Below are 27,395 nucleotides of genomic sequence, written 5' to 3'. Positions count from 1 at the left end.
CATTGGGATGAATTGTGCTTGAGATCAGAATCAGAAACGTAATCAGAAAGGGTTCATTGCCAAGTATGTTTGCACGTACATGGAACGTGGCGTTGTGATTGGTGCATGACAAACACATTACAATAGTAGATCCAATTAAAAAATAGAAATATGAAACTTTACAACAGAATAGAAGACTTTGTGAGACTTCATGAGACTGCAAGACTTTCTAAAGCTTTTCTGTTTTGCTCTAGTTTCTTTAGCTTTGTTCTAATTTGTTCTGGAATGATCTATTTCTATTTTTTCTGCACTCTTCTCTTCTGTTCAGCAAAATACTTAGAAACCTGCTCTGCTTCAGGCTCACAAGGAAGAAATGAATGTCGTTATCGGTTGAGAAGGAAATTACTCAGAGTGGAATGGTGCTGACTCCAGCAGGCTAAAAATCTTGCACCTGTCAACTTAGTCGCAACCTAGAAGGTTTTCCCTGAAACGTCCATAAACCCTCTCTCCCATTGCAATTAGGCTAATGGCAGCTCACAAATACATTTCCGATTGTATTGGACGCAGATTTACTGCTCCTACGTAGGCATGAGAAATAGACTTTCAGTGACTGGTTTATCAAATGGCTGACTGGCAAACTGATTGGCAAAAAAACACTGCAGCAATGTTGCAGGACATTGATCATTGATCTTGACAACTGACACACTTTCACGCACAGCCTTCTAGAGTCAGAGCCGATATTTCGAGAAAGCCTTAGACAGACAATTAATTTTAGATCCATTTCCTACCAAGACCATTGACTGCCTATTCCAGCCTGCTCAGCCGCCTTTGACTTCTGAGAATAGCACAGCATGATTCACTCCCACGCCTCTGCCCCCCCCCCCCCCAATCCTTTTTTCCCTCTTCCGGTCTCCTGCACATGTCAGCTTCATCAGACACGTATGTGGCTTTCAGGGTCTGTCGGAGAGAGTACTTTTCTTTCACAAGTCGGACATGGGTGAACGCCTCCTCTGTTTCTTTATTGGGTCTTTGTTGCTCTCTTTTGCTCTTGCTGTCATTCTAAGAGAAATTATTTTTTGTCACAGCCAGAGCGGAGCAGATAAAGGAAATCAATCAAGACCATTTAGGGAAAAAGCCAGCTCTGTACTCTGTTGAATCAGCTGGTAACCTTTGAATATGATAAGTGAAACGGACTAAAGAAAACATCAAATGAGCCCTTCAACTCCAAATAAAAACAGGGGCACTTGTCCAAATGTGGGCTGCTTTTGAATAGCTTTGGAGATGAATGGTTTCCCTCCGATGTCTTTTTGGTGTCTTAGTAGGATCTGTGTGTTTGTGTATCTTTGTGAGGGCCAATGTTATGCTTGGGAAGTCAGGACATTATTTTTTTGAGGGTCCATTTGAGGGTATAGTCTTGGTGTTATAGCTTAGTCACTATTAGTTATTGGTTAGATATTAATTGGTTAGATGATTGACGAATTATTAAGCATTTACTTTTTTCCAGTTTCTCAAATGTAACAGATTTTTAAAAGCCAATGATAGTTCTGCTTTTCTTTGTCAAATCAACAGTGCAAGTTAGATATATACAAAATCACAAAAAGGGACTTATCTATTAAAGTAAATGCCTATTTCATTTGTTGAGGTTGAGGGTTAGATTTGGGGCTAGAGAATGCCATATATCATTGAGGATTCTCGTAAGTACAGGTGCTCAAACCGATGTGTGTTTTGGCACCACTAGTGAAAGAGATGAGAACTGTGAGTTACCAGGCAACTTCTCATGTTCTTCACACGGCAGCACGGTGGAATATATTCAATTACATCTTATCTGATGTATTTCCTTTCGGTGTGCCTGTGTTCGTTCATAGCATTATGTCTCCCTGCATGTGTGTGAACTGCATGTGGCAGAGTGCAAATGTGAATACCTGACCCAAGCCTTTGTTCAATAAGAGACACTTATTGATATTGTCTCATCATAATGTGCCTTGCAGAGGGCTGCAGAAAGAGCTCATTAAAAAGCTATTATTATCAGCTTGTGATGCAGCAGCTCCGGTAGATGGCACCAGCTGGAACACTGTATGCATGCTGCACAGTCGCACTATGCACAGGCACTTGCTAAAGCTGTAGTATATGTTGCTGTACTATTCCTTCGCTCCTCATTGAAGAAATTTGAATTTCCGATTATTGTATTGTTGTACATATGCCTTCATCTCCAAAGTTTTTTCACATGAGACCTATTTTGTCCGCTTCCAAGCTAATTCTAGTGCAGTGAGATTGGGATTAAATCATGTGAACTGTCAAGGAAGAAATCTCCATGGTAAATATGCAAGATCATTTGGTAACCATGGTAGCACATATGCATGTCAACGTGCGATTGCAGAATGTTTTCCTGTTACATCAACACCCAAAAGGTGTGTTGTGCTTGTGCCACACTATTTGTATTGGCAGCTCCTTATTAAAAAGTAGGTGAAATACACCAAGTATTTGTCATCTAAGGTGTACAACAGGCTCAAATAATAATGATCATTACCATGTATTTCTTCATAAATAGGGTGGTAATTACTATTTCTTAGAAATAAGTGATCCAAAAGGGTACTTCCTCTCAGTCCATACACCCCCAAAATATGATTTTCTTTATTATTGTTGTGGGTTGTACTGCGCTCAAGATTCTTACAAGGAACCCTGGTTTGGGTTCTGGATGAAACCCTTGGAATTTAAAAGAGCATTCTGTAGATCGTCCTCACTCTAGGTGGGTTCTAATTAGCACCCTTAAGTGTAATTTCTTGCTGGACAGAGATGGGTGGAGAAAATTGAGAACAAAGAGGAGCTTTGAGAATGTTGGTTCACTGCAAGAAAAAACCTGCCTGGAGTATAAAAGGTCCAAACGTTTCTCATCTCGATTTCATGTCAGCTCATGTCTGTGTGACTGTTCTGGTGGAAAGCATAACCAAGGCTTTAGAAGCTTGTGGGTTCTGGATAGAACCTTCAAAGAGGCATCTGTGAGCTATTACACCATCAAAGGGTTCTCTATACAAACTCACTGGGGAGATTCTGGGTGGAACAGTTCACATATGATTTAAGGGACAACCCTGGGTTTGTATTCTAGGTAGAATCCTTTGAAAGAGTTCCAGGTGGAACCTTTATAAAAAGGTTCATGATGGAAGTCAGCAAAATAAATGAGTGTCCAAGAATAAGTCTATATCATATTCATAACGGCCTGTATTACTTTCTGTTTAGACCTCTTACTTCTAAACTGAACGCCTATAGAACTGCATCTTTGTGAGAGAAAAGGAAACTGAAATTAATGAAATATGGAGCATACAACCTTGTTCAACTCCCATTCCCAAATATTGTAATCAGTGAAGGATTTCTCTAGGAAATCTAGAAAATGCTCACTCAGAAAACAAGTTAGAGATTGATCTATCCCCCTCTACAAATAATAGCAACCATCATCTTCATCTTGTATTCATTCAAAAAGATGGAAGACAGAGATCCTGAGAGACGCAGACAGATAGCGAAAGACAGATGGAATGCGAATCCCTTTCAGAAATCGAATGTTCCAAAGGCATGATATGTGGGGAAAAAACATGAGGCTTTCGCTCATGCTATGAAAAATGATACCTCTATTTCACCAGAGAGAGAGAGAGAGAGAGAGAGAAAATCCCCTAAAGAAAAGGTGATAGATTGATGCCTGTGTGTTAATTTTGCCGCTCGATGCGGAATTCCTAACAGTGATTTTCCACACCAGCAATCAGTGGCCTCTGAAATGCCCTCCTTGCCGTCAGCAAATACATAATCTTCAGACAGTGAAGCTGCTTTCATGGCAAGCAAAAGAATCACACCTGAATGGATTTCATTATGGAAGAACCTCTCATCAAAGCTGGATAATATTGTATTATGGGATTTAGGTATGTACAGTTTAAAGTGACACATTTGACATAATCATTTCTTCATGTGGGATCGCAAACAGTCCAGAAACCCCATGTTGCCTTTAATTCCTGATACCCCACATGGTGGTACATTCCTCTGTGACAGTCTTTGGTCAGGATGTCACAATTCGTCCCCTTGAGCCTTGACACGTGATAAACGTACATGACTCTGGTTTCTCTTATGACTCATGTCACTCAAGATAAAGTTATCAATGAGGTTTGGAGATGATGATGTCTCACAACCCTGTTCAACTTTAAAATGTGTGACTATAGAGTCACTGAACTTCAATCGGGGTAGAGGAAAAGACTCATTGGTCTTCTCCCCTAACATGACAGATGGATCAGCACTGGAAATGTGATTGGATGAACAATCTGTCAATCAAACTCTTGCCAAAGCGAGTCGAGAGAAGGGCGATAAAATCTTTTCCATCAAGACAAGCCTCTCTTTGTCGTTCTCTGCTCTTCTTTCCATGAAGAAATGCTCTCCATTTCTGATATATCTGATGCTACTGGAGTATCTTTGCTAATCTTGTTAGGAGCCGCCATTGTTGTTTTGAACACCTCTCCATGCCGCGTCGCATCACACGCATCCAAACCAGCTGCCAGTAGCTCATCACAGGATGCTGATTGGTCCGGTTACTGTCTGGCCAGACCAAATGCAATTCTTGAAACCTGACCTTTTTTTTTTTTGTGATATGTGCTCTGGCAATGCCCTTGTAATATTATGATAATCCAGCATCCGTCCAGGATAATGTGCCTCCATCTTCTCTTACTGTCTCCATCCTTGGACTCACCACATGTGGACAAATTAATTCCAGTGCTTGGCAGGGTTTTCCAAAAGAGGCTTCTTAATGAGGCTTTCGCTGATTCTGTGTTTTAGTGTGTGTGTGTGTGGAGAGAGATGTCAAGGTCACTTCAGCCACCTCAGTTGATGACAGGAGGGGGGGGGTAGCGGGAGGGGCTGAAACATTGTTTGGTGAAATCCAATGCAGCATACATCTAATCCATCCTCCATGTTGCCCTCACCTAGCAGATAAGTGTATTCTGCACACCATCTGTGAGAATGACATCTGCAGGACATCCATCGCCTCAGGTCTGGATAAGGACAGTCTCTCAACATGCTCGGTGTTGATGTGACCCAGCACTGAAGCTGCTGCCGTGGCCGTCTGCATGTTGTCTTACCTCATTAACCTTTACAGAGCCACAGCAGGTCAGTTATTTACAGTTAGTCTAATCTAAAACAGTCCACTGGCTGAAGGAGCTCATATTACTATTATTCCAGGGAACGTGGTGGTGCTGTAATAGGAGGGCGGCTTTTAACACTTTTAACGTGTCTCATAATCCTTTTTAAAGGTTAGAACATTTTAAAGTCTTTCATTTGAAGTTATAGTGAAAAGAACAGCAAAATTCAGTTTACCTGGTTCTTTTCTGTGGCACAATAATGTCAATCCGCTCTGTATGATCACTGAATGTTAATAGCAACTGTAAGAATGAGTGACTGACAAGGTCGTCTCCAAGGGCGCAGACAGAGAGGCACACGTGGCTATTGGGCTGGCTGCAGCACTCCACCTCTGTTGCTGTGATGAATCCCCTCCACCTGTCACCTACATTTGCTGCCCAGGACCAAAGGCAAGGTGTATGTCGTATGTGATTGTAGACAGACAGAGTAGAAAAGAAGTGAAGGGGGACGAAGGGAACATGGGGGTGACTATTTCTATAAACTGATAGTTCTGCATAGATCATTAATCTAATCATGTCACGTGTGTGTGTGTGTGTGTGTGTGTGTGTGTGTGTGTGTGTGTGTGTGTGTGTGTGTGTGTGTGCGCGCATGTGTGGCAGCAGTTGGAGTGATGAAGAGAAAGTTATGGCTTCTGACAACACATGTCCACTCCCACTTGTCAAACACTGACACTTGGTCAGTGCCCCTTGGCATCAGAGATGGAAGCAACGGGTGTTAGTTTTCAACGTGTTGAAATTGCGTGTCAATATATGTTGGTTACATGCCCACCCAGTCTCACAGCAGTTCATGAAATAGTCTATAGCACATTTCATACACAAGGCAGACTCAAAGTGCAAACAAAGTGAAAAAAAAATAGAAGAATTAAAAGAAAATAAAGGCAAAATTAAAAATGCATTACAGAAAGAAAAGGAGAATAAAAACATATTTGCAATAATTAAAAACAGTGCAGACATTAAAAGATTTAGCAGAAAGCTATGGTGAACATAAAAGTTTTCAGTCTAGTTTTAAAAGTGGTCAGAGTTGGGGCAAGTCTTACATCTTCAGGAAGTTTATTCCATCTATTTGTTGCATATAGTGACTAAATTATGCTCTCCCGTGATTGTTGTTTACTCTGGGAATCACTAACAGATTGGTCTCAGAAGATCTTAGTGGTCTAGAAGGCTTATGTAGTGGGAGCATATCAGTGATAGCTGCCTGACAGTTTTTTTTCGGAAGACCTGCAAGGAGACCATTACAGTAGTCTAGCCTACTAGTAATAAAGGCATGTACAAGTTTTTCTAAGTCTTGAGCTGACATGAGCCCTCTAACTCTTGCTACATTTTTGAGATGATAGTAGGCTGATTTTGTTACTGATTTAATGTGACTGTCGAAATGTAAATCAGAATCCATAATAACCCCAAGATTTCTGGCTTTGATTGAGGTTTTCAGGGACAGAGAGTGAAGGTGTTGAATTACTTTAAACCTTTCTTTTTTAGCACCAAAAACAATTATCTCAGTTTTGTCCTCATTTAGTTGTAGGAAGTTTTGGCACATCCAGTCTTTGACTTGCTCAATGCACTGGCACAGAAGATCTATGGGGCGATAGTCGTTTGGTGATAGTGCTACATAAATTTGGGTGTCATCGGCATAGCAATGGTGGTCAATGTTATTATTTTGCATGATTTTGCATTGATTAGAGTTAGTTGAAAGCCTGATATGTTGCATAGAGCCACTAAAGGGGGCCTCTGGTTGTCAATTTGCTATGCCGATGGCCACAAACCAAATAACGGTATTTGACAAGTTGGGACTGGAGAGGTCCATGTGGATTCTCTCACATGCATTGCATTTGCAGGAAGGTCAGTAAAAAGGAAAAGAGGAAAAGAGAGACATTGAATGCAGAGCTTTTGCCAAGAACTGCTGATGAAAGAGAAGACATATTGACAAACTGACAGGGGGGAAGAGAGTGAGACAGATGCACTAGACTGGTGGAGAAAGAGAGACAGTGATGCACAAAGAGAAAGAAATGGGATATGAGGTGGAGAGAGGGAGAAATGGACGCAGTTTGACAGCTTCTCACATGACACAAGATTTTTAAAAAGACTTCAATGCTTTGTCAGCAAGACTCCATCATGAGAGATCAGTTTACATATCTGACAAATCAGCAGAAGTTTTGAAGAGAAAGTGACTCAGCAGCTCCCCAAACTCCCAAACCTCGTTAAAGGAGCAGTGGGATTTAGTGGCATCTAGTGGTGAGAATGCAAATTACATCCAACTGAATACCCCTCCTCGACTTACCCCTCACTTTCCAAAAACGTGAAAGGCTCTAGAGCCAGTGTTTGGTTTGTTCGTTCTACTGTAGAAACATGCAACATGGCCGACATGAAGATGACTCTGCCTATGCAGATATACACAGTTCCTTCTCAGGTAACAAAAACACAGTGATTCCTAGTTCAGTAGTTATGAATATTATATTGCATATCTGCCTGTAAAACCTCTCAACACCTTCACGCTGCTCTTTAACAACAAATTGAAAGCTGCTGATATAAAACTAACCTTTACTTCCAGGACAGCATTATAAAAATGGCATGTGCCTGTTGTGTGACCACAGTGAAGGATTGTGAGTTATTGCTTCATTGAGTTTTATAGTATAAGATAATGTGTCTGTGCGCCATTCCGAGCGTTACCACATTACACTTAGAGAATGGAGAACACATCCTGGAACTTAAATAGGTTTCCGGAGTTGATGTATTTAAATCTAATCTAAATTGCCTGAGAATATAGACAGACAGGGGTTGCAGAGGCATTCTACAATGCTTGCAGCTGTCTGTACGTTACACATATTTCATCGGTAAACCAGGATGCTTTTCAATCTTTGTCAAATTGCCATTATGTGCACTATATTGCCTTTACAGTCAGTGCCTGCAGAAGAGATATTGTATAGTACCTACAATACAACACAAGCATTAATGAAGTCTAATGAGAATGTAAGTTCAATAAGACTATACAGTACAGAAACGAAAACAATCTATTTAAATGTTAGTTAATTAGTTGCTGCAGGTTGTGTTTTTTCTACTGTATGAAAAAAACAGAGAAATTAGCCCACCTGTCTACGGATAACCAAAAACAACACCTTAGGTTACCAAGTTCATAGTTACCAAGGCAACATGGTAGGTGCAGTTTAGCCCACAGAATGGTAGCAATGGCCACTGACAACGCCCGTTCAATCGGCTGAAAATCATGCTTGCAGCATGCACAGCTCATTGCAGCTCTCCATAATGCTTGATTTGATACATTTGATGATCTTTTCCTTTCAGTCTATGCAAGGATGCAAGTCAGTATGCACTGTTTCTTTCTTACCTCCACTCAACTGCTTCTGTCCTTATTTGTAACAGCTCATACAAAAATATACACCTTGTGTTTTGCCTAAAAAAAAACTAAACTAAACTAAACAAAAAACAACATCAACTTGTCCTTCCACAGAGGCCACAGAAGGCCACAAAGACCCAACAACCCTCTCAGATATGTGGGCCTGGTTGTTCTCTGATCCTGAGCTGAGAGCCAATGTGGCTACAGAAAGCTGGCAAATATGTGTTTGTTTGTATGGTCGTGTACAAGGTTGTGCTTGTGCATCACACTGCTTCTTTGCTGGCAATGAAGTTGTTTGTATTGATTGTGAGCGAGCGCCCTGGGCACCTCTCCTCTTTGATTTATAATTCTGTTCTTTGAGAGAGCGAATGAAGAGTAAATATGAAGAGTAGAGGAATGATATTTGGACAGAGAGAGAGAGAAAGAGAGCATTAGATAAAGAAACACGATGGAGAAAACAAAGAGGAGAAGCATGAGAGATGGAGAGAACAAGAAAAAAGAAAAGCAGAGATTCACATTCTAACTTTTTTTCTATTCTGAGATATGACGCAGCTCCTGCAGGTGGCAGTTCTGTGCAAAGAGAACAGCAGCCTTAGATGTTTATTTCATCGCGCTGGACTACATTTATTTGGCCCTCAGGCTGCAGCGTTACACCGCTATGTTGGAGACTTGGTGAGTTTCACAAAATTTCGACTCCATGGAAAACAGATTTACTCGCTGTCATGTTTGTTTTTGAAATTTGCCTCGCCTGGCGCTGAGGCCAGCCAGGGAGGGAACTTTAAAGTTATGGGTAACAGACTTTGTGGATATTGTTTATTTACTGTTGATTGACTCCAAATTGTGGCGTTAATAACTGCACAGATGTTTATCATAGACGGTCACAGTGTAAAAGCAGGATACTGCAGTCCTCAGATAACTTTCCAATACTCTGACATTTAATAAACTCACAGCGGCCTCTCAGTGACCCCAGCCTGCACCGAGTGTAACACACCACCATCTTATGGGAACCTCAGTGTTAGCTACTCAATAACTGACTGTCTGTCTCTAGTTGTTGCTTAGCGACGGCTGAAAACCTGTTTGAGGTGTAAAGGCTGTTTGATGAAAGTTGAGCTATTTTAATTCGATAAGGTGTGAGTGAGATTATATTTGAACCAAACCAGTTACATTATACAAGTGCCTTACTATCTTGAGTACTACTACTTATCATTATTGCCTCAGCTAATATGTTCACTTTTGCTTCATGGCTCAGTGCTCAAGCTGCGCGTGCTTCCATATCCAACATGTGTTGTTGCTAGATAAAAGTATGTCAGTGAAAGTAAATAAAAAAGACAATTCAGAGTTCCATCAATTGTGTAAAGCATGACAAACTAGAAAAGTTGATATTTTACGAGTCAGGTCCTATAAGTAAAAGTAACACCACAATGCTAAAGTACAGCATTGCTTCATTTACTGAAGTAATGATACGTAACAACACTAATAATAATAAAAACAATAAGAAGAAGAAGATGATGAAGAAGAAGAAGAAGAATGACATAATTATGGGCCTAGAAAAATAGGCTTTCACCTCAGAGCCTGCATCTGTTATAGCTTCTGATAGGGTACATTTTGCAGCATAGTTAAAACAAACTGTGCTGCCTATTTAGAGCATATTATTGTGTGTATTAAAAAAAACAGCAGTGGAAGTTGTGAGAGCTCGTGTGGAATTAAAAAATCAATAGAGTCTGAATTATAGGCCTGTCCCAAAGAGCTACAGCAACAACTTCTTTCATATGTGAAGTAAAATGTAACGGAATAAATGTAAGAAAAGTAATATATTTCAGTTTTTACAGTGTACAGTTGCACAAAATGGAACTACTTAAGCAAATTAAGTATTTGTGAGTTTCATTTCTTTCCAGCTATATCCACACCTCATCATTTGTTTTCATACTGTGCATCATTCTTTACATTTTAGAGTAAACAACTGCATTGCACAGGGCAACAACATCCAATGCACTGCTATTTGTGTGCTGAAAATATCAAGTGTGTTAGCACTTCAGGCTGAAGTTCAGTCGAGGGGTGCAGTCGAATAGTCAAAAAATAAGGTCCTAACTCCTATTCCTAACTCCTATTCCTTGACCTCTGGGGAAAACGTCACGGGGTTAAGGAAAGGCGATAGGAGAACTCAAAAGGATTTAGGAAAAGTCGGCCGCGGTGCTCAGAGAATCCGACCGGACTTTCACTAAGCTACGTCATTAAAACGCGGCCGCTGATGATTGACAGCTGATGATCGGCACCGGCGATTGACGTGCGTCTGCACTGGAGAAACTACAATAATGGACTACAAAAAGCGCATCGTCAACTTCTCCACATGTTGGTTTTTATAAACAGCTGGTTCACTGACCGGCTTCAGGTCCAGCAGCTCCTCCTTCCTGTTTGACCGTTTGCTGTATTTACGTTTCATTTGTGGTTTTAAGTTTGTAACGTGATTGAAATAAATAATAAAAAACATTCAATTATTATCACTGCCCACACACATTTATCAAGACTATTCCAATTACTATATGTCTGCATGAAAGTAATTGTTAAATATGCAAATGCACATATCGTTTGTTTTTCATGAACGGCCGACGTGTGTGGCACTTTAAATGTTGCTCTCGCAAAGAACTGTGGGTCGGCGTAACCTTTCGCATAGGAAGGTCCGTTGCATCCTATGCTAAAGGAGCTCTGAAAGGAAGCATTGGAGCTCCTTTCCTTTGCATTTAGAGAATCCGAACGGCTCTTATCATGGCGGCCACTTGTTTACTTCCGGGTCACTTCTTTAGTTAGGAACCTTCCTAAGCAAAAAAGACTATTCGACTGCACCCAGGGATAGTAAATCTAATGATTGCCATCATGTCAGCACGAACCAAAAGCTTCTATCCAGAGCTGGACCAATCACAGTGTTCTACACACCCACACAGGTGTCTTCACTTATTGTGATTGCACCTCTGCTCAGGTTAAAGGCGGGGATGAAGTGAGTCCACTGGACTCAATGTAGCATGTAGAGTTAGTGAAGACCAGAACAGAGCTGAAAGGAGATAATACTGGAGCTACATGGGCACTAACACAGTTTCAGATTAATTTCCAATGTTGCTGCTTGATGGTAAGTAGCCAAATGTTTGCTAATAAACTTGAAGGCAATATGTCAGCCTTGTGTGTTTTAAAGATGTGACTAAGTTGGAGGAAACGCATCATTGTAATTTGCGGTTTAATGTTTTAGCATTAAATTACTTGAGGGAACAACACTTGCCTTTACATAATTAAGGACTGAAATATGCAGGCAATGATTTCAAAGGAAATAACCTGAAAGAGTATCTAAACTCCAAACCAATGTATATAGTTATTTAATAGTGTTGTTGACATCTAAATGCAAAGTATTAGTGAATGCCCTGTACTAGTTGAAAGCCATCTATTGCAATAGAATTTTTGGTGTTGTGGTGTGATTGTAATGTGACATTGTTTCTAATGCTACATCCCCAAACACCATGAATGTTGATATTTTTGGAATTTACAGGCACCAAATAAGCCAAAACGGTTTGTTTTTATTACTCTTTTAACAATATAACCAACAGTAAACTTTACTTTTAAGGAACTGTTTTGCAGGATAGGGGATCATAAATTCCATGGATTAATTACAGGGCATATTAATGACTCCATACACTGAAATGAACTCAAAATCCCTCTCCTCAACGACCACATTCACCATAGGAAGTATTGGAGAGAAGGTTAATTGTTGTCAAGGTCTCTCTCTCTCTCTCTCTCTCTCTCTCTCTCTCTCTCTCTCTCTCTCTCTCTATGATGTGATTAGAAGCCCAGAGCCATTGGTGCCACAGAGCGAGGACAATCGAGTCTGTCCCAAAAGTAATAGCTTCTTCTCGACTTAATTAAGAAACTCACTCTGCATTCCATGTATGAGCTGCTGTGGTGGTGTTGCTGGGGGTGGGCTGGTGACAAACTGATCACTCTGTGTTTCTGTCTGTCTGTCTGTGGATTACAGATTTCATCTTACAAAAATTTGGGTTCGTCTCTGAAGGGGGAAAAAACTGTCTTTGAATGTTCTTGTATGTTGGGCTGACTAACTTTGTCTCGAGCTGTGCATAATTGGCTTGAGAAAAAAATGATGAGTAAAATGATTATCAGAAGAAAAATGAGATTCTCAAAAGTATGCCTACTGTTGAACTAAACGGAGAAAGTGAAAGCCTTGTTTGGGACGTAGAAGCGCCCACGTGGCATCCCCAGAGTCATGACTATCTGAAGTACAAGTTGAACACAAAAGAAGTTGTGCATTGTAGAAAATCAGGGAAGGTCAGGGCAGATAAGAAGTTTGTATGTAAACAGTTAAAAGCGATGAATAGAAGTTATCTTGACAAAGGTAATGGAAGATGTTTGCTGAGCAAAGCTGCTTCTTTTTAGCATCGGGTGGACTCTCAATCTAAGCCGCCTCAGTGTCACCTCAGTTCAATTGTTGGCTCTGCTGCAAGAATTAAAGGTTAAGTGCTTTACTCAAGGGAGCTCCTAGAATCCCCCCCCCGCTCCGGTTGCAAAACAAAGTCTGAGAAGACTATAAGAAAACCACCCACCCCCAGAGAGCAGAGCAGTAAAGATGGAGAGTTCAGTACATTTTCTTTCCTAAACCTAACTTGCTGTGAGGGCGGAAGATTGTTTTAAAAGGACACTATATGTAACAAACATATTAACATGCTGTGACTGACGAGTGCCGAAATGATGGTGGCGTACAGTGTCATTTTCAAGCTTTGGAGCACCAACCAAGCGTTTGATTTGTATTTGAAGTAGAACGTGTTAATCAAGCACTAGTTTCAAGTCTTTTTAAATACAATATGATGTTCCTTTGGCAAATTATGGTCCTATTTATAGTAAAATAGACGATAAAGCAGGATATGCTTTACGGCCTGGATACCTTGTGATTGACAGGTCGCTACCATGGCATTGTAGGGAGTGTGTTTTTGTTTCCATACTTGAACCTTTCACAGTGTGTTTTCAGTTCATGAAAATGAAGTGTAACATTTTTGTCACCTAAAAATGTATAAAGCACATTCAGTTACTCCCCCCTTGTGTCAAAAAAACCAGATGGTGATAGCCTTAATGCTAAACCAAGGCTTCAAAACTGTAGTCCACAAAATAATGAGTGACATCATGGTGACTAAAGCCACATCTTATATATTGTCTGTGATTGCACTATATTTACATTCATAGCCCATGTGCTGTGAATATCATGGATATGTCATGGATCAATAATTGGATGTTCTATAAATCCTCAGAGTTCCCTTTTGGGAGCAATTCCTCATTAATTTTGTCCACTTGGCTGGAATATCCTATGAAATCAAATTTCCATTACTGGTTTTGAAATACAACTTAATTCAGGGTCCTATTAAATCCCCCTTTTATGTAAGTAATGTAATGTATGTAAGTTAAAAAGCCAACCAGGTTTCATCTCAGTCTGAAAGACATAATAATAATTGTACATTTTCCCGATACTATCTCATTGGCTTTTACAGTAAACATTCAAGATCCCAAATAAACATTTAGGAGTATAATTCATGAAGGAATTAAAAATGTGGGACAGGAAATATATCTTGCTGTGGAAGCAAAGTGAGGTGACATTCATGTATTAGGAACTTTTAACAGGAATGTCATCAAAAACTCCTAGAAATGTTTGATTTGTACGTTAGTCATTAATCTATTAAGGGACATTTGTATGGATATGTGCTGGAAGAGCCATGAAGTATATGAATATTGTTTTATCTATCACAGCATTTAAACTACCAAATGGAGAAAACAACAGATGCATAAGTGACAGGGGTAGTTTTTTATCCGACATTGGCCATTGCACCAGGTGGTAAAATACTTTCCTGCCAAAGACTGTGAATTGTGGCTGCATGCTGTAAAGAGTTCACTAAATAAATGTAAACATTATTGCGATTAAGCTGCCAGATGCAATGGAGGTGGGGACTGTGCCAGCATATATATAGTCTTATTATAGGTACATGCACAAAATCTCATGCAGCCAGGTGACATGATGGAGAGATATTGCTACAATGTGACTCGGCTGATAGAAAGTATAGTGATGGAGTACTGGAATTGTATATCGCTACTGGTTTGGGGATAAACATATTGTTAGCTTTTGTCTCCTGAGAATGTGGCATAAGAATGTCACTTGTACTGGACTTGTGTATTAGGTTTACCTGGACTTTTTCAGGTAATTTATTAAAGTATGTATTAAATGATGCTGTATTATTATACATCAAGAGATCCATGACAGAATGCAGATCTGAACCATTAACTGCTTTGTTGACATGGGAGGAGATGGCATTGACCACAGGAGAGATGCAAGAACAAACCGGGATAATTAAAGCGGTACCCATCAAGTCCCCACATTATTAGTGCAGGTGATCGTATCTCAAATGTTATAGCCAAATTAGGAAAATGCATGACACAGCTGAAGTGTCATATGGAGAGCCTTTCTCAAACCAACCCCCTGCACCATCTCCCTAACCACTTCCTCTCATGGACGGTCCACCATATTAAGTGCCCCAAACGAGGAGGGGAAGTGGGTTATGTAACCCTCCAACAGCAAGCCCGCATCGATGCTGACTTACTGGTCAAGTGTAACTACGTTCGTTGCAGACAATTCATGTCCTTCTACATTAAAAATATAGATTGGCTTTCATTTCACAACCTGCCATCAGATTGGGCTGTGTATTAAGGCTCAAAAGTCTTGCCTATAAAATGGTATTCAATTTCGTATGTACAGGGACTGTTGCAAAAACCAAGCAGCTCATAAACATCACAGTTAAAAAGAGAAGATGTTTACCAAAACTAAATGCCACCAAAGAATTGTGGGAGTAAGCTTTTCGTTTGAGTTTCTCTGTATACTGCATATTCTTTTTAATCTTAATTCTGTGAACCTTTGCACTTCGCCTTTGCACATTCCTGCCAAGTGCTTTAAACATGTAGATATGTTTTTAGTATAGTAGGCCAATCTTTGAATATTGTTATCAGATTTATTTGGAGTATATTTTGTTTTCTGTTTATGCACTATGCAATATACATAATAAACTTGTGTTTGAAAAACAACTTGGCCATTAACCGGATTCTGGTTCAGATTTGTATTTCCATTGGCCTGGACCTGTTTTATGTGGAGCAAATATGTGTGCCAAGTTTGTCCAAAAGCTTGCCGTTGTATTTGTACCCAACACCTTTCAAGGGTGCTTCATCCAGCTGCAAGAGTGATTACAGACAGAGTTCACTGTGTCACAGAGTGGGAGTGGGGAGCGTCCACCTTGAGTGAGTCCCAGAAATGTACAGACATCTGTGGTGTGGCATATACCTTCTGACTAGATGGATGCAAGCCTTTCCATATTGTGTTTTTTTTTTGTTTTTTTTTGGGTGGAGCCCATAAAATATCTGCATTCTAAGAAATTAGTCTGAAGTTGGTGGGTAGTTGATACTGTTGCCATGCACAGAAGAGAAACAGAGGAAGAACCAGAATACACAATGTGGTTTAATTTTAGAAGTGCCTTCACCTGCAGATTGTAGTTACAGAGAGAGGCACTTGACCTGAATACCATCCCAATGATCTCCGCCTGTGTAGGGCCCCCATACTGACTAGACCCATCATGCTCTAACAAACATTTAAGCATTAATAAATAAGTTAACAATCCTTATTTTTATAGCACAAAAAACTGAAGTTATGAAATCAGAAAAGAGAAATAAGACAGCATTCAAACTCATAGACACAAAGTAAAGGAGCCACAAGATGTAAACCAAGGTCATAATAAAAGAAGACATCCATTTTTTAGCTGAAGAGGACATCAAAAAATATTACTTATTGGATTCACTAATGTAATCAAACGGTATGTATTTTCATCAGCTAGGTACTGTCATAGAAGTAGGGAGAGTATGTATTGTTGCAATAGTAGAAGTAGTAGAAGTGGTTGTCATATTACTAGCAGGACATAGAGTAGTATTATGAGCAGCAGCAGCAGTAGCAACATTCACATTAGCAGTTTGTGATTATTATCTCCAGTGTCAGAATGGAGCCTGCAGGGATACAAAGCCAAACGTGCTGGAGCTATCACCTGGAGAGTAATGAATTTCTCCACTATGAAGCCAGATGGCCAGGGGACGAGACGAGGCCCGATACTTAGTGCTATTTATTTGGCGAACCCTGGAGGTGTCCAAGCCAATGCGATTGGAGCAGAGAACAGGAAGGCGCGAGCGGGGGCTTCATGTGCTGGGCTGGGCTGACTGCACACGGACAGATTAGTAGCAGTAACGGGCCTATCTGCACCGAGCAGGTGTACTTAAAACCAGCCAGTGGAGTGTGTTTGTGCGTGTGTGTGTTCGTTTCTGTGTGTCTGCGGGGAGAGAGGCGGGGAAGACGGGTAATATCAGATTTCCACGATTAGCCTGTTGTTGACCGCAGAGCTATCTTGACACACTGGCATTTTGGTTTTGTTTGGCTGTACAGTCGGAGCACGGCGGCCTGTTCACACACATCTATCTGTGCCACGCCAGGGCCAAGTATCTGCAATGCAGTGGCTACCATTGCTTAACTCTGCTGCCTCTGTGCAACACCCCTGAGTCCACACAGGCAGATTGAAATGCATACACATACGGATGCCCACAGGCATATGTGCGCGCGCACACACACACACACACACACACACACACGTGAGAAAATGTGCACACAAGCATTGGATTGAATTGGACAGCTCCTGCACCTTTACTCAAACAGAGGGGATCAGTCATGATCTCTCTCATCTTTTTTCCCTAACCCTCCCAACCCCACCACCGTCTTTGCTATTCTTTTCTTGCCTATACCCATCCCTCGCTCTATTGACCAGCTTGGCCACGCTGTCCGTCTGCCATTGATCTGAATATAGAGTTGGGTGGGAGAGGTGCAAGGTAACAAATGCTTGTTTCTCAAAGCGGACAGGCCGGCTGACTCCCCGCAAGTCCGTTCATTCTTTCCCTTTCTGACTGGTCCAATTCAATATGCTTCATTGGCATGCATGTAACGGGGGCAATACTGCCAATGTGTCAAGTAATAATGAGATTAAAGAAAAAGAACAAGGGTGTCAGAGAGAGAGAGAGAGAGAGAGAGAGAGAGAGAGAGAGAGAGAGAGAGGGGGGGGGGGGGGGTCCCCTGCGATTGAAAACATAATTAAAAAGCTTGATTGCAGTAATATTTGGGGAAAATATCTTTTTTTTACGATTACATTCTCATTTTGTTTTTTTATCAAAATGACCATAAACAGAGATACAGTAGAGGCTGCAGTCATCTCACATTTGGGCTTCTCCTCCAATTAAATATGCGAGTTTGTCTGTGTCTATTATAAAATCCATTTGTATCCATGGTGTATTTTTAGTATATTCAGACATTTTTTTCAGGGCCTGGGATTTTCTGAGGAAAAGTAGTGGTGACTCTACCTCTTGTCTGTTACACTGGGAGCAGAGACTTGTCATCTGGCAGCCAGCTCTGTCTATGCCGACCCTTCTCTATAGCTAGGCTGTACTAGCAGAGCCTGCACATAGTGCCAATTCATAGTCGAGGCTTTTCTTCATTTTGGATTTTTTTATTGTAGTCAGATGATTTGAGGCTCTTTGTGTAACATTTTAATTGTTTCCTTCCAGTATGTGGTATAGTTTTTGACGTCACATCACAGGCTGGTGCTCCAGAAAGAGCCTTGGTATCTATGAAGGTGGGTATTTAAGAGTGGGGATGAGAGAAAGAGAGAGGAGAGGTGTTTGGTTATCTTTATTGGATCATGCTGTGCAATAATGACATCCTGTGCGTAGATACCGTGTGTCTGACGTTAGTGCTGCAACCTTCCTGACAAAGTGACATGGCTTCTCTGAGTGAGAAAATAATTGAATTGAGACAAGAAATTGAATTGGAGAAATGGAAATAATGGCAGTGGTATGTGTGGGGGCTGGGCTGCAAGGATATTTTGGCGGGCTACTACTACTTCAAAGGACTTTTTGAAGGTTAAGACTTGGTTTAAAGATTCAACCCAGTCTCACTGTCAACATGTCAAATACTTGATCAGTGCCCTTAGCCGTCAGATACCCATGCTCCGTGCTTTCAACTGACTCTAATCTAAACCCAACTGCATCATTGTTCGACGCTCCTCGCAAAGAGCGAGATATCCAGGAGGCTGCTGTTCATGTCAAGCATGAAACTAACACAAACCAGTGGCACAAAAAGAAGGGAGTCATAAAGTTCATGAACTGAATTTTATTCAGCAATATCCCAAGTAAGGCTATAGCAACAAAACCCCTGTTAAATGAAATTGTTAATGTGAGCAAGAGTGAGTTTTATTGCTTAGGAATCCAACCTTTCATCTGTAAGAGGAATAATGTGTTATGTCTTCCTTTCAAATGTCATATTGTCTCTCTTCCAACAGGATTACAAATCCAAAATGTAGCCGAATAATCTCATCCAGTTAGTATTTTCAGTGAAAGTTTTCTGTTTAACAAATTCAACAAAAGCAAATCTCATCAAATCCGAGACCTAATCCTCCTATAATAAGAAGTCATGTATATAGACTTTGCAGTGTGCACAGTATGTGATCAGGCTGTTCTGACTACAAACTGTTTAATAGACACTGAGTGATATAACACTTAGTATGTTGTGCTCCCGCATTCTCTCAACTGTGCTGTTGTGTACTTTTTCTTCCAATCTCTCTCACACACACAAACACACACACACACATGCGTTGATGCCTTTAGATGTGTACGATAGAGGCAGAAGCTAGCAGGGTATGCATGTCGTGCACTCAGATATTTACAAATTTGTATTTCAGTTCTTTGTTCTGTTGAGAATGAATGGATGTAGTGCTGCCCTTGCTTTGAAAGAAGGGAACTGGTAGTGACCCTGCTGTTGCAATAGTGGGCTACAGACGGAGAGAAACATAGAAAGATACTGCAGACGTAAGTGAGGCGGAGGAGGGAGGGTGAAAACAGATGGGCCAGCATAGAGGGAATATGTGTTTTTTGACCTTTTATTTTGCTTCAGGGTTTGCTTTCCTATCTCTGTACACTGTGGAAATACCGGATCATCCGCCATGAAAGGAAAGGAGATGTAACTAGAATTGTTTGGCAACTCGGGTGCTCCCAACAAAGTGCTTCTTGCCCATGCATTACACAGTTTCAAACAGTTATATGTTAGATTACAGTACATGTTTTTATTTTGTTTGTTGTTGTTTGAATTGTATTCAGAACCAACAGAAAATCTCGGCATCTGTTTACATTTCACATTATTCTACACGGAGACAAAAGCGGTGTTTTGGGGGCTGTAACCGACACAGTTCTGCAGTGAGGTTATACCCTTGGAAGGTGTTGGTCTTGGATGACTGAAAAAATGCTTATTTCGATGTAATCAAGACCAATCGTGAATTTGGATCCAGCAGGAACTCTGGGAGACGTCTCAAAAGTCTTGCATGTTTGGGCCGACCGTCCAAATGGATCCGTAGTTTTTGGTGCCTGTAAATTAACTTTTTTGAGACCAGGTCCCAGGGTGAAAAAGTCAAAAACATGTTTGTGTTCATGTCTACAGCAAATACGCATACTATGATGTCATCGCCCAACCCCTCGACCCTCTAGCCTTTGACCTCATAACCTTGCAACGTCCCATAACCACAACAACAACAATGGCAGCCTACATGCTTGTGATCATCTCACCTTGTAGTCGAGTGCGATTCGCAGCAGCAGTTCGGTCACTCCTTATCGGTCCACACAAACGATTCATGTTTCGACCGTTCACTCGCCATCTTCGTGTTTTTCTTGTTGTGTTCTGTTTCTTCTTCTACTGTCTGTTTGTATACAGCGCTCAAGCTCAATGTGCATGCTCCGTCTCCTCTTCCCCGTTTTGGTGTATTTTTGTAGCAGACACAGCACCACATATGGGCCTGGAATATGTACTACAGCGTTACTACAGCGTTACAGTGTGCACGAGTCGTTTACAATGGATTTATTAGGACGCAGATTTATTAGGACACAACGCCAAGGAAAACATAGTTTTGGTACATGTGGACATGGTCTAATTACTCAAAATGTGAGTTCACATTCAATGAGTCTGAAATAACATCCACTGAAGTGCTTTTGTAATGCTCATCCTATGTATATCCTTCTTTTATTGTAAAGCACTTTGAGCTGCATTTCTTGTTTAAAAGGTGTTGTACAAACACTTGAATACTATTACATTCTTTCACAACTCCTTAGTTAGTTAAGTGGATGCTAGGACAATATAGGTGGTCAGGCAAGTGTGAGATGGTGCACAATTGGTATAATGCCATCTTTTTCCACAAGTTACTTTACTTCAAATGGCTTCATTCTTTGCACAGCCTCATGTCACGTGATGCTTTTAGCACATGGAAATGAGCCTTACAGACGGCAGAAGTACTCAAGTTGCAGGAGCCAGGGTACAGGCTAGGCACAGTACCAATTCAAGCAGCAAATATGATAAAAGAAAAAATGCTGCCTCTGTAGAGAGTTGAAGCCCATAGATGGGACATGGCAGTAATCAGCATTTTGAGCAGGCGTGTTTGGAAAAATGTTGGCACTGGTGTTTTGACATGTCATAACCCAAAAATTAATTATTTTTATTGTTTATTTTCAATAACTTTGAAGTATGCAAAGCACCATTAATGTGCAAATTGTCATCTCGTCACTTCACCATAACCAGGGTGTGTCGGTGTAGAAGATTCCAACCAGGAACAAGAATAAACAGAAACATAAGTGTGATCCATATAATGTTTCTAGCAGTGCTCTCTTTTTTTCCAACATGATGGTAACAGTCAAGTCAACCTTGAGCTTCCAAATTCAAATTTAAGTAAGTCTATCATAGAGGACGTGAATGAGGAGGAAGCAGAATGAATATATTGTTTTAATTTGACTAAGAATCTTCACAATTGAGCTTAAATATTTAATTTAGACATTCCCGTTTATTCTCTGGAAGAGCTGCAATATGAGCTTTGTTAGAGATACAAATATATAATGCACAGTGCTAACTGTCTAGTAATATATTCATGATCTCTGGAGAGAAAAAGATGTGAACGATCCCTTGGATAAAACATCTGTTCGAAGAATAAAACCATCTGAAGATTCATGCATGCTTATGCCCCCCCAACATCTTTTGGATGATTTGTTCGTAAATGGCTCCAGTACGGACCATCTGACAGCTTACGCTGTGTGCAACCAATTAAGTCACAGCCCAGGCATTAAATAAATAATCTCACCAGTTTTAAACGTGGAGCATGAACATTATCTAAATATCAGCTTCAAAGTTTCAATTATCCCACTACAGGCACATACTGCAACCAGTGCATTTTAAAAGTGGACAATCGCACAACAATGTTTGGAGAAACCTCCGCATGACAAAGCGATGTCCATAAAAGAATATGCTGGACAGATTGTAGCCCCATGAGGCAAATTTGTAATATCTGATATCTAAATAAAATGGACTTGACCAGCTTTGCCTGGATGAACTTGGTTGGTCTGCACAAAGCCCAGGGTTGCAGTCGAATAGTCAAAAAATAAGGTCCTAACTCCTATTCCTTTGGAGAAAATGTCACGGGGTTAAGGAAAGGCGATAGGAGAACTCAAAAGGATTTAGGAAAAGACGATCGCGGTGCTCAGAGAATCCGACCGGACTTTCACTAAGCTACGTCATTATAATGCGGCCGCTGATGATTGACAGTTGATGATCGGCACTGGTGATTGACATGCGTCCCCCCTGGAGAAACTACAATAATGGACTACAAAAAGCGCGTCGTCCTCTTCTCCACATGTTGGTTTTATAAGCAGCTTGTTCACTGACCGGCTTCAGTTCCAGCAGCTCCTCCTTCCTGGCGGCTGTTTTTGCTGTTGGTTCTTATAACCAGAACCCCTTTCAGATAGTCAGTTCACAATACAACACACATTTTTTGTCATCCAGAAGGGACAATGCACATCAATCAGACCATTATGTAAATGTGCTAGATTTAGGAAACACAGGCTAATTTCTTCTGAAATCCCTGGGAAAAGATGGCAATACATGTGTTACATACATGCATTGCATACATGCAAACTTTTGGTTTGATTTTGCATTTCCCAAGATATTCCTTAGGTGGGGCCTCCACCAACAGAACTCCTGTTGCCTGTTAGAGTCAGTTCTGTCACCTTCATCAGGATTAAATGGCTCTGTTCTCTGTCCATGAATTGCTGGCCCTCTGCCCCACTACTGACATCTCAAACACTTATCACCTAATACAGCTAATAAGTCTTCTTCTACACCAGAAAACACCATGTCCTCATTTTGCTTGTATCCTTTCTTCTCTATTCCCTGTACCTCAGGGCATTATTCCTGCTCTCAAGGCCAATCATTAATCAGGCAGGCCAGGACTAGCCTGCCAGTGGCCTTTGCTATCACTTAGCATGGTTGCCTGGCTGGCTGGCTGGCTGTGAGACTGTTGCCCTGTTGATCTGCCACTCTGGGGGGAATGTCATCCATGAAGGACGCCGTTACAGGCCTGCCCAGGAGCCTGCCGCGCTTTAACCACCTCAAACACATCTGTGTATTGGTTCACATGCATGTAGGGAGGAGAGAAAGAAAGGAGGGAAGTCAGCAAAGATGAAGAAGTGATTGAGAGATGGAAAGGGAGAATGTGATAAATCTGCTAATCATAGTGCAAATATTGTAACATGTTCCACAATAACTCAAAGAAAGGCATAACTACATTTTAGAGACCATTGTCCAATATGACACACACAAGTCATATCCTTGTAAAATAAGTAACAATAGAACTAACAGAGCTGGAAACCGAAATTGGTAAAGACATCTGTGAAAATATATCCTCAGAAGTCCATTAAGTTACTAATGCAAATTTCGAGGTGTTTCAATTGAAAATAATCTTTACTTTACACATGGTTTCCAAAATGGATCAGAGGCACGACTGCTGGTTTAAGGAATTGTGGATGGGTACTGCAAATCATGCAATTATATTCTGAGCATTAAGAGCTTTCCCCTGGATAATTTTAAAGGAACATATTTGACTTGCCTGAAAGTATTTACTGACCAGATACATCAGGACCCATTGTTTGCCAATATCTGCTAAATAGTCAGGGAGATCTCTTAATGCAGGTTACAGCTGCCAAGAAACCCATACAGGTGAGATGTCTTCAGAAGGAATCTCCCACAAATGACACATAGCAATTAATAAGGTTAGTGTTTGAAAGTAGCAAAAGGATTAGCACTTTTTATTTTCTCCTTTTAATAGTTTACTGTAGTGTCAATGAATTGACAAGTAAAGATAAGTTGCACAGCTACTGTCATTAAACTTTCAAATATCAAATACAATTCCTGCTCTGCGCTAAACCTGGCACCCCAGCTCTGCACTCTTTTAACTTTGATGCCACTAATTAGAATGCAGTACTGTAACTGTACATATCTCCAGGGACCCTATACATGTTTGGGAAAAAAAGCATAAGAAAAATTATTTATTTTCCTAATTTTTGCCACCAAAAACATTGTTAAAACATAATGTTACAATAATGTTAGGAGTTGAATGCACAATTGAAATAGAATTGATCTTGTCAGACTTCAAGTAATGTGTTTTTGTCTGGCAAGTCACTGAATGGACCAATCAGAGTCCTTTGAGGAGCTACGGGCGTGGCTTAGGTGTGTGTGAGAACAATGGCAGCTCCTAAAGAGGTTAGAAGATCCTGTAATAGCATCAGTTATATAATATTATAATATTTTTTTCATCAAAAAAAAGGACAAAGAATGGCACTCAAGGCTTTTCTTGATGAGGGGGTTTTCTTTTGGATGGCTTTTCTGAAAGTTTTTTCTGACAGTTTTTTCTGAAAGTGCCTACCCTTTTATCAGACAGTTTTCAATGACTCATTCTCAGACGGTTCTGTGTAACAAACCATCTGGCAGATCAGTTTATCTCTGTGTGTGTGTGTGTGTGTGTGTGTGTGTGTGTGTGTGTGTGTGTGTGTGTGTGTGTGTGTGTGTGTGTGTGTGTGTGTGTGTGTGTGTAAAAGCAAAATTTCCCCTTGGGGACAATACAAATATATCTTATCTAATATCAGAGAGAAAAAGTGTACTTGACCCCATAGCCTAAAGTCTTAGGCTACTGGAAAGCTGTTTCTTGACTTTTTCCTAAACTTTTTTTTAAAACCCACAATTGTGTGTCACATTCTGTTTTACTCCTAGACGTATTAGGTCACTCAAACAGCAGAATGTAAACATTTTGGTTTCCACATGGTGCTTGGTGGCGTTATGAGACAGCAGCAAATTCACTAGCAGGGACCGAGCAGGGGTCAGCCGGGGCCCTCACAGCTGGCCATATAAGATGGCTGTTAGTGTAGGACACATTGGTCTTACACTGTCAGGTCTCCAAATTTTAATTTGTTAATGCTCAAACTCAGCCTGTATATTCCCTTGCTGATCTGGATTTACAAAACGGAAGAACAATAATTAAATCATGAATACTGCATCACCTTCAGCGACTGGTGATTGGATTCATCTCAGTGTTAATCTCCTTAGCATATTCAGCTCTTTGAAAGTCTTATAAAGACTTCAGTGTTGCTGTTAGAAGTTCATAAGGGCTCTGATTGATCTTTTTTTTTTTTTTTTAATTATTAAGCATTATATAAACTGCAGCTTCCTTTTCCCTGCTGCAGCCAAGTGGCGCCCTGACGCAAAGGTGAAAATCAGCAGATTCCTTATTCCTTCCTCATTTTCTTTGTGTAAGCAGAGAGAGGGAGATGAAAGAGGGAAAAGAGAGATTGAAGTGGAGGGTTGTGTTATCCAACACCCGATGGTTTATTGATCCTTGCTGTGCCTCTCCCTTTTTCTTTCTTCACAGTAGGACGGAGTAAATTGGACTGTTTTCTGCAGTGATTGACGTCTGCCTTATTTGAGCAATCTTGATATTTTCAACTGTCTGAATATATATATATATATATATATATATATATATATATATATATATATATATATATATATATATATATATATATATATTTCATTCTAGTCTGGCATTCCCTCTTAAAATGACACAATTCTCCGAGCGCGTACTGGCTCTGAGCTGACAGGTGACGAGTGTTAAGCTAAACAACCTACAGTGCCGTGTGACAACTCTGTCAACAAAAAAACAAACGGAGGGGATGACAAATGTCGCTTCTGTCATTTAACGCCAGGACTAGAAAAAACGCTACAGCCCAGTCCAAGCATGGAATCGTGTCTGGAGGGAAATCCTTTAAGTTTTTTTTTTTTTTTGGGGGGGGGGGGGGGGGGGGGGAACTAGCAGTGTTGAGTGCTGAGAGAGACCAAGCAGTGCTTTGTAATCCATTTGTTTGAGTATCTCTGTGTACACAATATGTGGCACTGCAAGCCAAATGTATCATGTTATATTATGAGGCCCCTCTCAGTCTGTTCATTGTATTTCTAGTTGGCCGCTGTTGTTATGGAGACAATTCATTTGTCAAATTTACTTTACTCTCACTTTGTCCAGATGAATCCATGTGAACAACGAAGTAAAGCTATAAAAAGGTTGAGTCGAGGTGTCGGTTAATGGTTGCATGAATCCATGTTAATGCTTTAGTTTGTCATGCTAAGATAATGTAATGTCCATGCAGTGTTAGTTATCTGATTATGGCAACTATAGCCAGGTTGAGATTAGCGAGGGATTGTGAAAGTTGTTCTGATTGGAAAAAAAAGTTGTTCTGTAACAGCAGCTGAACTCCAGACAAATTCACGCAGTTCTTAAAATAGATGGCACCTAGGATTGTGATAGCAGAATGAAGGTGGAAATGTCTTGAGTGAGCTCAGGCAGCATGACGCACAGACCACACAGCCTGCCCTGTCACTCATCAGCTCCACTGCACACGTAACGCCACAGAAGGGGGGAAAATGTTGATGTACTTCATTTTGTATCAAGCCTTCACTTCATTCTGCACCTCCATTAAACTTATGCAGGATTTTGATTTGTCTTGTGTTTCTAGCGTTTCACCATCAAGCACAAGGTCACCTAAATGGGGTTCATGACCTTTAACCCTGTCTGTTGAAAAGCAGTCACTATAGCCAGAAAAGAAATTTAACAAAAGCTACAGTAGTGGTTATTGTCAAAAAAAAATCAACCTTGGCATTTTGGCCGAGCATCATCGACACACCAACTATCCAGTACCAGATTTCCAGATGGTCAGTCTAGTCCTGGTTGGTGTCAAAAGAACCCCTTACATGCTCCCACTTTGATTAAGACCCACATGTCATCCTGTCCAACCTGTTGACACCATATAATAAAACCATGTCTCACTGCTGATTAAATTCCTATCTCTCGCTTGAAACTATGACCCTTACAGCCAATTACCAAGGGTTGTTGCAGATCTCCACAGCTCAATCACCACCTAGCATCTCATAAACTAAGCCAACACACAACACTCACACTGCTGATCAAGGACATATTCAAACAACTCATCTCTCTTCACCCATCTACCCCCCACCCCTACCCACCCAAAAACTGCTTATTATTAATCTCTCATTATCTCTTGATTAAGAAATCTACACTTCATTTTGATGTATCTTCCACGCACCATTAAAGGAAAACCTAATACAGCAATCAGCACACTAGTGGTAATAGCAGCGTCTTGTGAATACAACTGATTTTTAATCACTGAAGCATAAAGTTCTGGCCCATCAATGTTCATCCTGTTGCTTGAAAAAAAAAACATGGCTGAGGATCGGCTAATGAGAGCCCTTAGCTGACTCATTTTTCATTTGTAAGCACAAAGGAAACCGCCAGCACTCTGGTCTGGTATTAATAACAACATCATGAGTGGTGCAGATCTGATTTCTCCAGCCAACTGAATCTCAGGCT

At 40.6% G+C, this 27,395-nt stretch overlaps 1 protein-coding gene across 1 annotated transcript in view; it reads left to right on the top strand.

The window, feature by feature from the left end:
• The window catches only part of nrg3a (neuregulin 3a), a 366,859-nt gene that overhangs the window by 195,907 nt on the left and 143,557 nt on the right, over positions 1–27,395 (top strand). The window lies entirely within an intron of this gene.

Source organism: Eutrigla gurnardus, assembly GCF_963514095.1.
Source record: "Eutrigla gurnardus genome assembly, chromosome: 11".
NCBI classification, from domain to species: domain Eukaryota; kingdom Metazoa; phylum Chordata; class Actinopteri; order Perciformes; family Triglidae; genus Eutrigla; species Eutrigla gurnardus.
This window is presented reverse-complemented; position numbering and strand designations above follow the sequence as displayed.